Raw genomic sequence first — 17048 nt, 5'->3', positions numbered from 1 at the left:
AAAATACAATTTAACAATCAGTATGTGAATTTGTTTGGTTTTATAACAAAATCCAGTTGCAAGTTTTATTGCTTTTATACAATATTTTTACCAAATTTTGACCGAAACAGAAAACAACAGAAACAAAAATGCAATATTGTGGAAAGTACCAGATTTGATCCATTACAAGCACATCTCCAATAGAAAGGGCATATAAACCAAAAAATGGCTTGTTCCTCTGAATATTACTTATTTTGACCATAGAAACACCTCTGTAATTTATGTGAAATAGAACATACATGTAAACGATATAGTTAATAGAAGCCAAAGTGTCAAATTACTTACTGGGACATGGTACTGGTGTACAGATCTCTTGTTCCAGAGCTTCCCCTTCACATATCATTCCACTCTCAGGATGTGTACATAACCTTGACTTTGTTCTTGACCCAATGTCACAGGTCACACTACATGGTGACCATGGCGACCATGGAGTCCATACACTAATTGCTGAAAGAGCATAAAAAGTGGGTGTTTTTTTATTTATTAATTTTTTATCAATTTAATGGCTGAAAAGTATACCACTATCCACTACAAACAGAATTCTGTCAAAATTTGCTAACACATCACCTAATGAAAGCCTCTATGGATAGACAAAGTTTGCTAACACATCACCTAATGAAAGCCTCTGGATAGCCAAAGTTTGCTAACACATCACCTGATGAAAGCCACTATGGATAGCCAAAGTTTGCTAACACATCACATAATGAAAGCCTCTATGGATAGTCAAAGTTTGCTAACACATCACCTCATGAAAACCTCTATGGATAGCCAAAGTTTGCTAACACATCACCTGATGAAAGCCTCTATGGATAGCCAAAGTTTGCTAACACATCACCTAATGAAAACCTCTATGGATAGCCAGTTTGCTAACACATCACCTAATGAAAGCCTCTATGGATAGTCAAAGTTTGCTAACACATCACCTAATGAAAACCTCTATGGATAGCCAAAGTTTGCTAACACATCACCTAATGAAAACCTCTATGGATGGCCAAAGTTTGCTAACACATCACCTAATGAAAGCCTCTATGGATAGCCAAAGTTTCCTAACACATCACCTGATGAAAGCCTCCATGGATAGCCAAAGTTTGCTAACACATCACCTAATGAAAACCTCTATGGATAGCCAAAGTTTGCTAACACATCACCTAATGAAAGCCACTATGGATAGCCAAAGTTAGCTAACACATCACCTAATGAAAGCCTCCATGGATAGCCAAAGTTTGCTAACACATCACCTAATGAAAGCCTCCATGGATAGCCAAAGTTTGCTAACACATCACCTAATGAAACCTCTATGGATAGCCAAAGTTTGCTAACACATCACCTGATGAAAACCTCTATGGATAGCCAAAGTTTGCTAACACGTCACCTAATGAAACCTCTATGAATAACACATCACCTAATGAAAACCTCTATGGATAGCCAAAGTTTGCTAACACATCACCTAATGAAACCTCTATGGATAGCCAAAGTTTGCTAACACATCACCTAATGAAAGCCTCTATGGATGGTCAAAGTTTGCTAACACATCACCTAATGAAAGCCTCTATGGATAGCCAAAGTTTGCTAACACATCACCTAATGAAAACCTCTATGGATAGCCAAAGTTTGCTAACACATCACCTAATGAAAGCCTCCATGGATAGCCAAAGTTTGCTAACACATCACCTAATGAAAACCACTATGGATAGCCAAAGCTTGCTAACACATCACCTAATGAAAGCCTCTATGGATAGCCAAAGTTTCCTAACACATCACCTGATGAAAGCCTCCATGGATAGCCAAAGTTTGCTAACACATCACCTAATGAAAACCTCTATGGATAGCCAAAGTTTGCTAACACATCACCTAATGAAAACCACTATGGATAGCCAAGGTTTGCTAACACATCACCTGATGAAAGTCTCCATGGATAGCCAAAGTTTGCTAACACATCACCTAATGAAAGCCTCTATGGATAGCCAAAGTTTCCTAACACATCACCTGATGAAAGCCTCCATGGATAGCCAAAGTTTGCTAACACATCACCTAATGAAAACCTCTATGGATAGCCAAAGTTTGCTAACACATCACCTAATGAAAACCACTATGGATAGCCAAGGTTTGCTAACACATCACCTGATGAAAGTCTCCATGGATAGCCAAAGTTTGCTAACACATCACCTAATGAAAACCTCTATGGATAGCCAAAGTTTGTTAACACGTCACCTAATGAAAACCTCTATGGATAGCCAAAGTTTCCTAACACATCACCTGATGAAAGCCTCCATGGATAGCCAAAGTTTGCTAACACATCACCTAATGAAAACCTCTATGGATAGCCAAAGTTTGCTAACACATCACCTAATGAAAGCCACTATGGATAGCCAAAGTTAGCTAACACATCACCTAATGAAAGCCTCCATGGATAGCCAAAGTTTGCTAACACATCACCTAATGAAAGCCTCCATGGATAGCCAAAGTTTGCTAACACATCACCTAATGAAACCTCTATGGATAGCCAAAGTTTGCTAACACATCACCTGATGAAAACCTCTATGGATAGCCAAAGTTTGCTAACACGTCACCTAATGAAACCTCTATGAATAACACATCACCTAATGAAAACCTCTATGGATAGCCAAAGTTTGCTAACACATCACCTAATGAAACCTCTATGGATAGCCAAAGTTTGCTAACACATCACCTAATGAAAGCCTCTATGGATGGTCAAAGTTTGCTAACACATCACCTAATGAAAGCCTCTATGGATAGCCAAAGTTTGCTAACACATCACCTAATGAAAACCTCTATGGATAGCCAAAGTTTGCTAACACATCACCTAATGAAAGCCTCCATGGATAGCCAAAGTTTGCTAACACATCACCTAATGAAAACCACTATGGATAGCCAAAGCTTGCTAACACATCACCTAATGAAAGCCTCTATGGATAGCCAAAGTTTCCTAACACATCACCTGATGAAAGCCTCCATGGATAGCCAAAGTTTGCTAACACATCACCTAATGAAAACCTCTATGGATAGCCAAAGTTTGCTAACACATCACCTAATGAAAACCACTATGGATAGCCAAGGTTTGCTAACACATCACCTGATGAAAGTCTCCATGGATAGCCAAAGTTTGCTAACACATCACCTAATGAAAGCCTCTATGGATAGCCAAAGTTTCCTAACACATCACCTGATGAAAGCCTCCATGGATAGCCAAAGTTTGCTAACACATCACCTAATGAAAACCTCTATGGATAGCCAAAGTTTGCTAACACATCACCTAATGAAAACCACTATGGATAGCCAAGGTTTGCTAACACATCACCTGATGAAAGTCTCCATGGATAGCCAAAGTTTGCTAACACATCACCTAATGAAAACCTCTATGGATAGCCAAAGTTTGTTAACACGTCACCTAATGAAAACCTCTATGGATAGCCAAAGTTTGCTAACACATCACCTAATGAAAACCTCTATGGATAGCCAAAGTTTACTAACACATCACCTAATGAAAACCTCTATGGATAGCCAAAGTTTGCTAACATATCACCTAATGAAAGCCTCTATGGATAGTCAAATTTTGCTAACACATCACCTATTGAAAACCTCTATGGATAGCCAAAGTTTGCTAACACATCACCTAATGAAAGCCTCTATGGATAGCCAAAGTTTGCTAACACATCACCTAATGAAAACCTCTATGGATAGCCAAAGTTTGCTAACACATCACCTGATGAAAGCCTCCATGGATAGCCAAAGTTTGCTAACACATCACCTAATGAAAACCTCTATGGATAGCCAAAGTTTGCTAACACATCACCTGATGAAAACCTCTATGGATAGCCAAAGTTTGCTAACACATCACCTGATGAAAGCCTCCATGGATAGCCAAAGTTTGCTAACACATCACCTAATGAAAGCCTCTATGGATAGCCAAAGTTTGCTAACACATCACCTAATGAGAACCTCTATGGATAGCCAAAGTTTGCTAACACATCACCTAATGAAAACCTCTATGGATAGCCAAAGTTTGCTAACACATCACCTAATGAGAACCTCTATGGATAGCCAAAGTTTGCTAACACATCACCTAATGAAAGCCACTATGGATAGCCAAAGTTAGCTAACACATCACCTAATGAAAGCCTCCATGGATAGCCAAAGTTTGCTAACACATCAGCTAATGAAACCTCTATGGATAACACATCACCTAATGAAAACCTCTATGGATAGCCAAAGTTTGCTAACACATCACCTAATGAAACCTCTATGGATAGCCAAAGTTTGCTAACACATCACCTAATGAAACCTCTATGGATAGCCAAAGTTTGCTAACACATCACCTGATGAAAACCTCTATGGATAGTCAAAGTTTGCTAACACATCACCGAATGAAAGCCTCTATGGATAGCCAAAGTTTGCTAACACATCACCTAATGAAAACCTCTATGGATAGCCAAAGTTTGCTAACACATCACCTAATGAAAGCCTCTATGGATGGTCAAAGTTTGCTAACACATCACCTAATGAAAGCCTCTATGGATAGCCAAAGTTTGCTAACACATCACCTAATGAAAACCTCTATGGATAGCCAAAGTTTGCTAACACATCACCTAATGAAAGCCTCCATGAATAGCCAAAGTTTGCTAACACATCACCTAATGAAAACCACTATGGATAGCCAAAGTTTGCTAACACATCACCTAATGAAAGCCTCTATGGATAGCCAAAGTTTCCTAACACATCACCTGATGAAAGCCTCCATGGATAGCCAAAGTTTGCTAACACATCACCTAATGAAAACCTCTATGGATAGCCAAAGTTTGCTAACACATCACCTAATGAAAACAACTATGGATAGCCAAGGTTTGCTAACACATCACCTGATGAAAGTCTCCATGGATAGCCAAAGTTTGCTAACACATCACCTAATGAAAGCCTCTATGGATAGCCAAAGTTTCCTAACACATCACCTGATGAAAGCCTCCATGGATAGCCAAAGTTTGCTAACACATCACCTAATGAAAACCTCTATGGATAGCCAAAGTTTGCTAACACATCACCTAATGAAAACCACTATGGATAGCCAAGGTTTGCTAACACATCACCTGATGAAAGTCTCCATGGATAGCCAAAGTTTGCTAACACATCACCTAATGAAAACCTCTATGGATAGCCAAAGTTTTTTAACACGTCACCTAATGAAAACCTTTATGGATAGCCAAAGTTTGCTAACACATCACCTAATGAAAACCTCTATGGATAGCCAAAGTTTACTAACACATCACCTAATGAAAACCTATATAGATAGCCAAAGTTTGCTAACACATCACCTAATGAGAACCTCTATGGATAGCCAAAGTTTGCTAACACATCACCTGATGAAAACCTCTATGGATAGCCAAAGTTTGCTAACACATCACCTAATGAAACCTCTATGGATAACACATCACCTAATGAAAACCTCCATGGATAGCCAAAGTTTGCTAACATATCACCTTATGAAATCTCTATGGATAACACATCACCTAATGAAAACCTCTATGGATAGCCAAAGTTTGCTAACACATCACCTAATGAAACCTCCATGGATAGCCAAAGTTTGCTAACACATCACCTAATGAGAACCTCTATGGATAGCCAAAGTTTGCTAACACATCACCTAATGAAAGCCTCTATGGATAGACAAAGTTTGCTAACACATCACCTAATGAAAGCCTCTGGATAGCCAAAGTTTGCTAACACATCACCTGATGAAAGCCACTATGGATAGCCAAAGTTTGCTAACACATCACATAATGAAAGCCTCTATGGATAGTCAAAGTTTGCTAACACATCACCTCATGAAAACCTCTATGGATAGCCAAAGTTTGCTAACACATCACCTAATGAAAGCCTTCATGGATAGCCAAAGTTTGCTAACACATCACCTAATGAAAACCTCTATGGATAGTCAAAGTTTGCTAACACATCACCTAATGAAAGCCTCTATGGATAGCCAAAGTTTCCTAACACATCACCTGATGAAAGCCTCCATGGATAGCCAAAGTTTGCTAACACATCACCTAATGAAAGCCTCTATGGATAGCCAAAGTTTGCTAACACATCACCTAATGAAAACCTCTATGGATAGCCAAAGTTTGCTAACACATCACCTAATGAAAGCCTCTATGGATAGCCAAAGTTTCCTAACACATCACCTGATGAAAGCCTCCATGGATAGCCAAAGTTTGCTAACACATCACCTAATGAAAACCTCTATGGATAGCCAAAGTTTGCTAACACATCACCTGATGAAAGCCTCCATGGATAGCCAAAGTTTGCTAACACATCACCTGATGAAAGCCTCCATGGATAGCCAAAGTTTGCTAACACATCACCTAATGAAAGCCTCTATGGATAGCCAAAGTTTGCTAACACATCACCTAATGAAAACCTCTATGGATAGCCAAAGTTTGCTAACACATCACCTAATGAGAACCTCTATGGATAGCCAAAGTTTGCTAACACATCACCTAATGAAAGCCACTATGGATAGCCAAAGTTAGCTAACACATAACCTAATGAAAGCCTCCATGGAAAGCCAAAGTTTGCTGACTCATCACCTAATGAAAGCCTCCATGGATAGCCAAAGTTTGCTAACACATCACCTAATGAAACCTCTATGGATTGCCAAAGTTTGATAACACATCACCTGATGAAAACGTCTATGGTAGCCAAAGTTTGCTAACACATCACCTAATGAAAGCCACTATGGATAGCCAAATTTAGCTACACATCACCTAATGAAAACCTCTATGGATAGCCAAAGTTTGCTAACACATCACCTAATGAAACCTCTATGGATAACACATCACCTAATGAAAACCTCTATGGATAGCCAAAGTTTGCTAACACATCACCTAATTAAACCTCTATGGATAGCCAAAATTTGCTAACACATCACCTAATGAAACCTCTATGGATAGCCAAAGTTTGCTAACACATCACCTGATGAAAACCTCTATGGATAGCCAAAGTTTGCTAACACATCACCTAATGAAACCTCTATGGATAACACATCACCTAATGAAAACCTCTATGGATAGCCAAAGTTTGCTAACACATCACCTAATGAAACCTCCATGGATAGCCAAAGTTTGCTAACACATCACCTAATGAAAACTTCTATGGATAGCCAAAGTTTGCTAACACATCACCTAATGAGAACCTCTATGGATAGCCAAAGTTTGCTAACACATCACCTAATGAAAGCCTCTATGGATAACCAAAGTTAGCTAACACATCACCTAATGAAAGCCTCCATGGAAAGCCAAAGTTTGCTGACACATCACCTAATGAAAGCCTCCATGGATAGCCAAAGTTTGCTAACACATCACCTAATGAAACCTCTATGGATTGCCAAAGTTTGCTAACACATCACCTGATGAAAACCTCTATGGTAGCCAAAGTTTGCTAACACATCACCTAATGAAAGCCACTATGGATAGCCAAATTTAGCTAACACATCACCTAATGAAAACCTCTATGGATAGCCAAAGTTTGCTAACACATCACCTAATGAAACCTCTATGGATAACACATCACCTAATGAAAACCTCTATGGATAGCCAAAGTTTGCTAACACATCACCTAATGAAATCTCTATGGATAGCCAAAGTTTGCTAACACATCACCTGATGAAAACCTCTATGGATAGCCAAAGTTTGCTAACACATCACCTAATGAAACCTCTATGGATAACACATCACCTAATGAAAGCCTCTATGGATAGCCAAAGTTTGCTAACACATCACCTAATGAAAACCTCTATGGATAGCCAAAGTTTGCTAACACATCACCTAATGAAAACCTATATGGATAGCCAAAGTTTGCTAACACATCACCTAATGAAAGCCTCCATGGATAGCCAAAGTTTGCTAACACATCACCTAATGAAAACCACTATGGATAGCCAAAGTTTGCTAACACATCACCTAATGAAAGCCTCCATGGAAAGCCAAAGTTTGCTGACACATCACCTAATGAAAGCCTCCATGGATAGCCAAAGTTTGCTAACACATCACCTAATGAAACCTCTATGGATTGCCAAAGTTTGCTAACACATCACCTAATGAAAGCCACTATGGATAGCCAAATTTAGCTAACACATCACCTAATGAAAACCTCTATGGATAGCCAAAGTTTGCTAACACATCACCTAATGAAACCTCTATGGATAACACATCACCTAATGAAAACCTCTATGGATAGCCAAAGTTTGCTAACACATCACCTAATGAAACCTCTATGGATAGCCAAAGTTTGCTAACACATCACCTAATGAAACCTCTATGGATAGCCAAAGTTTGCTAACACATCACCTGATGAAAACCTCTATGGATAGCCAAAGTTTGCTAACACATCACCTAATGAAACCTCTATGGATAACACATCACCTAATGAAAACCTCTATGGATAGCCAAAGTTTGCTAACACATCACCTAATGAAACCTCCATGGATAGCCAAAGTTTGCTAACACATCACCTAATGAAACCTCTATGGATAACACATCACCTAATGAGAACCTCTATGGATAGCCAAAGTTTGCTAACACATCACCTAATGAAACATCTATGGATAGCCAGTTTGCTAACACATCACCTGATGAAAACCTCTATGGATAGCCAAAGTTTGCTAACACGTCACCTAATGAAAACCTCTATGGATAGCCAAAGTTTGCTAACACATCACCTGATGAAAGCCTCTATGGATAGCCAAAGTTTGCTAACACATCACCTAATGAAAGCCTCTATGGATAGCCAAAGTTTGCTAACACATCACCTGATGAAAGCCTCTATGGATAGCCAAAGTTTGCTAACACATCACCTAATGAAAACCTTTATGGATAGTCAAAGTTTGCTAACACATCACCGAATGAAAGCCTCTATGGATAGCCAAAGTTTGCTAACACATCACCTAATGAAAACCTCTATGGATAGCCAAAGTTTGCTAACACATCACCTAATGAAAGCCTCTATGGATAGTCAAAGTTTGCTAACACATCACCTAATGAAAGCATCTATGGATAGCCAAAGTTTGCTAACACATCACCTAATGAAAACCTCTATGGATAGCCAAAGTTTGCTAACACATCACCTAATGAAAGCCTCCATGGATAGCCAAAGTTTGCTAACACATCACCTAATGAAAACCACTATGGATAGCCAAAGTTTGCTAACACATCACCTAATGAAAGCCTCTATGGATAGCCAAAGTTTCCTAACACATCACCTAATGAAAACCACTATGGATAGCCAAGGTTTGCTAACACATCACCTGACGAAAGCCTCCATGGATAGCCAAAGTTTGCTAACACATCACCTAATGAAAACCTCTATGGATAGCCAAAGTTTGCTAACACGTCACCTAATGAAAACCTCTATGGATGGCCAAAGTTTGCTAACACATCACCTAATGAAAGCCTCTATGGATAGTCAAAGTTTGCTAACACATCACCTAATGAAAGCATCTATGGATAGCCAAAGTTTGCTAACACATCACCTAATGAAAACCTCTATGGATAGCCAAAGTTTGCTAACACATCACCTAATGAAAGCCTCCATGGATAGCCAAAGTTTGCTAACACATCACCTAATGAAAACCACTATGGATAGCCAAAGTTTGCTAACACATCACCTAATGAAAGCCTCTATGGATAGCCAAAGTTTCCTAACACATCACCTAATGAAAACCACTATGGATAGCCAAGGTTTGCTAACACATCACCTGATGAAAGCCTCCATGGATAGCCAAAGTTTGCTAACACATCACCTAATGAAAACCTCTATGGATAGCCAAAGTTTGCTAACACGTCACCTAATGAAAACCTCTATGGATAGCCAAAGTTTGCTAACACATCACCTAATGAAAACCTCTATGGATAGCCAAAGTTTACTAACACATCACCTAATGAAAACCTCTATGGATAGCCAAAGTTTGCTAACACATCACCTAATGAAAGCCTCCATGGATAGTCAAAGTTTGCTAACACATCACCTAATGAAACCTCTATGGATAACACATCACCTAATGAGAACCTCTATGGATAGCCAAAGTTTGCTAACACATCACCTAATGAAACATCTATGGATAGCCAGTTTGCTAACACATCACCTAATGAAAACCTCTATGGATAGCCAAAGTTTGCTAACACATCACCTAATGAAAGCCTCTATGGATAGCCAAAGTTTGCTAACACATCACCTAATGAAAGCCTCTATGGATAGCCAAAGTTAGCTAACACATCACTTAATGAAAGCCTCTATGGATAGTCAAAGTTTGCTAACACATCACCTAATGAAAGCCTCTATGAATAGCCAAAGTTTGCTAACACATCCCCTGATGAAAACCTCTATGGATAGTGAAAGTTTGCTAACACATCACCTAATGAAAACCTCTATGGATAGCCAAAGTTTGCTAACATATCACCTAATGAAAAACGCCACGGATTAGTCATCATTGTGATGACAATTCAATGAAAGGAAGGCCATTAACAATATAAATAATTATTTTTTTGACTAACAAAACAAAACTTGGGATTTACTTCATCACTAGAGGGCGCACCTCTAATAGGAAAGATGTAGTTTAGTTAAATAATAAGAATAGGATAAATTAGCAATGGGTAACATATCTTGCATAAATTAATAGACCAAGTTCTTACCTAAACAGTCAAAACCATTGCCCAAGTAATCGTCTGTACATTCACAACTGTAAGACCCTTCAGTATTGGTGCATTTGGCATTGATATCACAGTTATGTAAATGAGGCTGACTGCATTCATCCACATCTGTGGAGGAAATAAATAACACACAGGTGAACACTTGAGGAAACAAGTCATTGTCAATGACACGTCCCCGTTCCGTTCATATTTGAGTGACATATACATTCAAAGCAGAGCATGACCGAAATGTACCTGCATATGTACAACACATTGTACTAAATCTGAACAAAATCCATCCATGCATGACTGAGATCTGGTTCCGGAATTTTGAAAATACGTGATTTTGATGCATTTTCGGCCCTAAAATGGCCATCATTCAGCTATTGTTAAGCGGATCATGAAACAAATGCACATATCTATTTGTGACATGATGTACCATTTGTGCGTGAAGTTTGAACTTGATCAATCCAGACATGTCTTGGATACGGATCCAGAACTGAATTCTTTAACAAAATGGCCGCCAGTCGGCCATTTCGAACTTGATCCGAAAAAAAAAAGACGTGCATCAAGGTCCTATTATGTTTAATGTATGTACCAAATTTGAACAAAATCTGTCCATGCATAACTGAGATCCGGGTTCGGAATGGTGAAAATGTGCGATTTCAATGCATTTTCGGCCTTAAAGCGGCCGCCATTTGGCTATCGTTAATGAGATCATGAAACAAATGAACATACATATTTGTGACATGATGTACCTTGTGTGTGTGAAGTTTGAACTTGACCAATCCAGACATGTCTCGGATACGGATCCAGAACTGAATTCTTTAAAACAAAATGGCTGCCAGTCGGCCATTTCGAACTTGATCCGAAAAAAAAAATGACGTGCATCAAGATCCTATTATGTTTAATGTATGTACCAAATTTGAACGAAATCCGTCCATGCATAACTGAGATCCGGGTTCGGAATGGTGAAAATGTGCGATTTTGATGCATTATCGGCCTTAAAGTGGCCGCCATTTGGCTATCGTTAATGAGATCATGAAACAAATGCACATACATATTTGTGACATGATGTACCTTGTGTGTGTGAAGTTTGAACTTGATCAATCCAGACATGTCTCGGATACGGATCCAGAACTGAATTCTTTAAAACAAAATGGCCGCCAGTCGGCCATTTCGAACTTGATCCGAAAAAAAAAAGACGTGCATCAAGGTCCTATTATGTTTAATGTATGTACCAAATTTGAACAAAATCTGTCCATGCATAACTGAGATCCGGGTTTGGAATGGTGAAAATGTGCGATTTCAATGCATTTTCGGCCTTAAAGCGGCCGCCATTTGGCTATCGTTAATGAGATCGTGAAACAAATGCACATACATATTTGTGACATGATGTAACTTGTGTGTGTGAAGTTTGAACTTGATCAATCCAGACATGTCTCGGATACGGATCCAGAACTGAATTCTTTAAAACAAAATGGCCGCCAGTAGGCCATTTCGAACTTGATCCGGAAAAAAAAATGACGTGCATCAAGATCCTATTATGTTTAATGTATGTACCAAATTTGAACGAAATCCGTCCATGCATAACTGAGATCCGGGTCCGGAATGGTGAAAATGTTGGATTTTGATGCATTTTCAGACTTAAAATGGCCGCTATTCGGCTATCGTTAATCGGATCATGAAAAAAATTCATGTCCCATATAATGTGTGATGTATGAGTGAAGTTTGAACTTAATCGGTCCATGCATGTTCGAGATACAGGTGATCACGGACGCACGCACGGACGCACACAGGGCAAAACATAAGTCCCCGTTTTCGGACTACGTCCGAACGGGGACTAAAAAACAGAACAAAATAGTAGTGTTTGAATCAAATAGAACAAGTCAGCTTCAGTGTGGTCGGAAGTGCATAGGAGAGGGCTAGGAGTCGAGATCAATATTAAGGCTGTATCGTAATCATAACAGCACACAAGTGTAGGAAGGGCTCACAAAATGAATGTTTACATATTGATATCAGCCAATTTTAGAGAAATTATGATTGGTGCTTGGCCATATTCAAAGATTTTTTGTAATGATAATGTCCTGTTACGACCATGAGTCCTCGGCTTTTGACATTCATGTTTTGAACTGCTATTGCATGTTGTACAGAATACAAACATTGCGCAATTCAGATGACACTGTGTACAGTTGTGAATATGGAATGGAATCACAATTCATGCTGTAATGATCAACATGAACAAGTTGCTTTTATCTAAACTAATTATTTGAATGCCTTGAATTTCCTTTTTCCCCATGAACTTCATTACATTTTTGTCAAGGTCTATTCTTAATACACATGTACACTAATTATATTTTAAAAAAATTACCTGTACATTCAATCCTACCATCACCTTGGTAACCTGGCGGACAAACGCAATTGTATGATCCTAATGTATTAACGCAGTTTGCCATGGTTACACAGTGATGACTGCCATGGATACACTCATTAATATCTAAAAAGAGAAGTTTTAGTCATGAATTTGCCCCAGATAATGTTATATTGCGTTGCTAAGGAACACAGCCATATTGGATAGTAGATGTATTTCAGATTTAATCTTGTTCATGTCAGATATGTGCAATATTTTCTGTTTGTGTACTTGTGTCAATATCATATGCATGCTCTTTGAGAAGAGAGGGAAATTATCCAAATGACTTGCCACAAAATAGAATATGATATGAATAATACAGATCTGTGGCATTCAAATTTGTTTGATGCGTGCTAATATGAATAAGATTTGTCATGATAATGCAATCATATGAAAATTAAATAATGAACATTGACAGGAAATGAAAATTATTGAACAATATGAGTGTTGTTTTGAAAATGTCATTGTCATCAGTACTTTTGTCATTCCAGTCAATTATTTACATAATTTATATTGACTTTGTTGTCATGTCAATAATCAACAATAAATATATTACCTCAATATTTAAGGTAGAAAAACTTATATTTATAATTATTTCATTCTATTGTTTTCTAGACATAACAATGGAACTGTTGAAACTCACCTGCGCATTGATAACCATCTCCATGGTAACCAGAATTACACTGACACTGAATATGGCCTGCATATCTACTACAGGATTTGGTTTCATCTAGAAAGTAAACAATTTTAAGTAATGAACTCTTTTACAAAATTTTAAAATATTGAAAAGCTTTGCTTTAATAGTTGAAAATTGATTTTCATTCTATAATCAATTGAAAATGGAAAGTCTACTATGATAAGTTAGTAAATCAAGGATTTGACTATGATTGCAAACAAGATAAAATGAGCTGAACCAGTACCAGTGTGAGAGCTTGTATCCTAATTTGATAATATTTTTCTCAGTGACATACCCTGATGAATAAACTGTCACATCAGTTTTTTTTTTTTTTTTTTTTGTAAATCAAATATTTTAATAAATGTTTGGTATGTTTCAAAAATTCTATTGCATTGTGTGTGGTTTTGTAATTGAGTAAAAAAATGTTTTCAACACTGAGAGCGTTATTTCTTAAACTGATGTACACATGTAGTGACTACTCATCGTATTGAGGGGGGTGTGAATGTTTATGTTTCGCTGCTGTGTGTGTGTCTTACAAGCTCCAGCATAACGATCCTAATGCGCCCTCAGTGTTGACTATTGGTTATCCTGTATCTAATCACTCATCTTTCCATTTCAGTATTTGCTGATTTCCAAAAAAAATTGGATTTAAATTCTTGAACAAACAGCTATTCTTTTCTAAAGTTAATATTTGAATTTTCAAAAATGTCAGAAATTGGAATTAAAATTAAATTTTATGTACCTAAAGCAATGTTAAAATTTTTCTCCATAGTCTGTACTCTCCCTGGTATGTTTTCTTTGCTGCCATAAACTTGAACGCTGATTATCCCAAAGTCACTCCTGTTTAAGTACTGAATATCCAGCACATTGTTCTCTGGTTTCTCCATACTTATGTATTTCAGTGGAGATACCATTTTTTTCCACACAAACTCCATCGCTGATTTAGGAATGGTAATATGGTCTGCTAAGTTGATGTGTAGACTGTCACCAGGTAAAAATGGACCAAAATCTAAGGTAAAAAATGTAAGTTAATGTTATTTGGAGGAGATTCATTTGTTTAAAGAGTTGTGAAGAAATTGGTGCTCTCCTATTTAGGGTAATTGATTCTCTACCACAGATTACCATCATACCATTTTACTAATGTATTTTTTCCCTTACTGCACTCTCTTCATGTAGAAGGCACAATTGTTTTTTTCATCTAAAACAGGTTTCACATATTGAGGGCACTGTGATTATATTGATATGAATGAGTGTATTTCCATTGATTTCTGATATCTCTTTTGAATGGCATGTAAGCCTAAAGTAACTAGTATTTGCCATCTTGTTCCATTGAAAGACAAATTTGAAAACAGTCAACATAAACTAGTCTGGTATGTAACCATTCTGTCCATAGAAGGACCACTCCCTGTGATTGGCACGTAAGAGCTGATGTCAGGTAACCAAAGAAAATAGAACAAGTATAATAACTTGATGGACCAATCAGAATGCTGGTACCATTGTAGGCACCCTCTGTAACTTAGCTACTGGGTGGTTTTGTATTTAGGGGGTGTGTGTTTGTCATCAATCTTGTATTGCTCAATGGTGGCCTGTAGTGTGTTATAGAGCCCTCTGTAAATACGGGTAGGTAAATGACAAGCAAATTTTGCTTATCAAATTTTGTTTACATTATTTTGCACACCACTTATCCAATCTAATTTACCTACTGGTTTTAGAACGCTGCTCAGACAAATAAATATGATATATAGTAGATATTACCAAATTACAATTACCAAATATCTATACATCTGTCATAAAGTTACAGCGTGCTGTATTGCACTGGGTATTTTCATCTTACCATATTAGGAAATGTGAATTCCAAATATGGAACAATTACGCTCGTGGTAATAAAAAAAAAAAATGGCTCCCCCTAGAGTTTGACCAGACCCCATACAAAAAAGTTTGCTAAATCGGTTCTAAACCTTTTCGATTTCGGCATTCCCGTGATGTATTCCTGGTAGGAAAAAGATGTATAACAGACAGACAGTACGCCATCGCATACTGCCGCTGTACATAGTTTGCATTATCCTCGTAACAACCTCATATTATATACCTACTAAAGTGGTTTTGTATTATAAAGTGTGTGTTTTTTTTTTGGGGGGGGGGGGTCATTATTAATATTGTATCCCTCAATGGTTTCTGTTTATATGGTCCCCTCTAGTGTTTAAGAGTGCTCTCTGTAACTTACCTACTGGCCGGTTTTGTATTATAAAGTATACTCGTAACAGTCTAGGGTTTGTGAGGTCGTCATCAATCTCGTATTGTGCAATGGCTTGTGTTTGTAACTCAGCTGCTGACAGTTCTGCCCAATATTTTGTTTCGTAAAAATCATCATCTTTAATCGGTGATATCGTTAGTCTCTTTCCATTTTCTGTTAAATGCATATTTTCGTCGATCCCTCCAGGTGCTGTCAATCTTTGCTGATAGCTAACATGCAAATAAAAAGAAACTTATTTGACGACCTGGTAATACATATTCTGAAGTGGAGTATTGTACAAGGTGTGGTCTTTTAAATGGCTTCTAATCCTGTTCTAGGGTTTGATGACCATTGAAACAAATTGTCAGATTTTCCTTTATTTTACTATAATGATTAGATGTTGAGCTGTTGTTCCTGAAACCCGGATAACAATACTTTTCAGACAAAACGTGGGTCAAATATCCATGAAGGTTTTGAGACATTTACTATTGGTTTCCATGGTATCTCAATACGTTGGTTACTTATGGTGAAAATCAATATGTAGTTCTCAGTTGGGTAATTATTGTTGTCAGCGTTTATTAGAAAAGGCTGATGAATACTATTTTTTTAAATAATATTCATTGGGTGTTCCAAAAATGTCTTTTTTTTTGCAATCTGCACAAAATAAACTACCAGGTACTTATAAAAACAACATTTATATGCACAAATTTGAAATTTTGCCTGTATTTGTTAGTACCGGTAGTCCATATTATCATAGTATCTACAGGTGGATTTTTTTTACATTTGCGCATATAGCAGTGGCAATATTTTTTTGACAAAAAAGTTTTAATATTAATCTGTTTTTTGAAAAAAATTGTAAAACATTATGCATGTAATGCCATTTTAACAGTGGTTTTCATAGACCACAATGAAAAAATATTTTGTCATTAAAAAACTACTATAGAAATATTGAGATATACCCTTGTCATAGGGAACAATCCTTGATAACATGTCTTA

General features: G+C 37.5%; 1 protein-coding gene across 1 annotated transcript in view; it reads left to right on the top strand.

Annotated features, from left to right (window-relative positions):
• LOC102807741 (BLOC-2 complex member HPS3-like) overlaps positions 1-13915 on the top strand; it is a 64043-nt gene extending 50128 nt beyond the window's left edge. The window contains exon 19 of the mRNA XM_085508393.1: positions 13759-13915. The gene's annotated coding sequence lies outside the window, so the exon portion shown is untranslated. The remainder of the gene's footprint in view (positions 1-13758) is intronic.
• The last annotated feature ends 3133 nt before the right edge of the window (positions 13916-17048 follow it).

This window comes from Saccoglossus kowalevskii, chromosome 15 (assembly GCF_978046115.1).
Source record: "Saccoglossus kowalevskii chromosome 15, keSacKowa6.1, whole genome shotgun sequence".
NCBI lineage: Eukaryota > Metazoa > Hemichordata > Enteropneusta > Harrimaniidae > Saccoglossus > Saccoglossus kowalevskii.
This window is presented reverse-complemented; position numbering and strand designations above follow the sequence as displayed.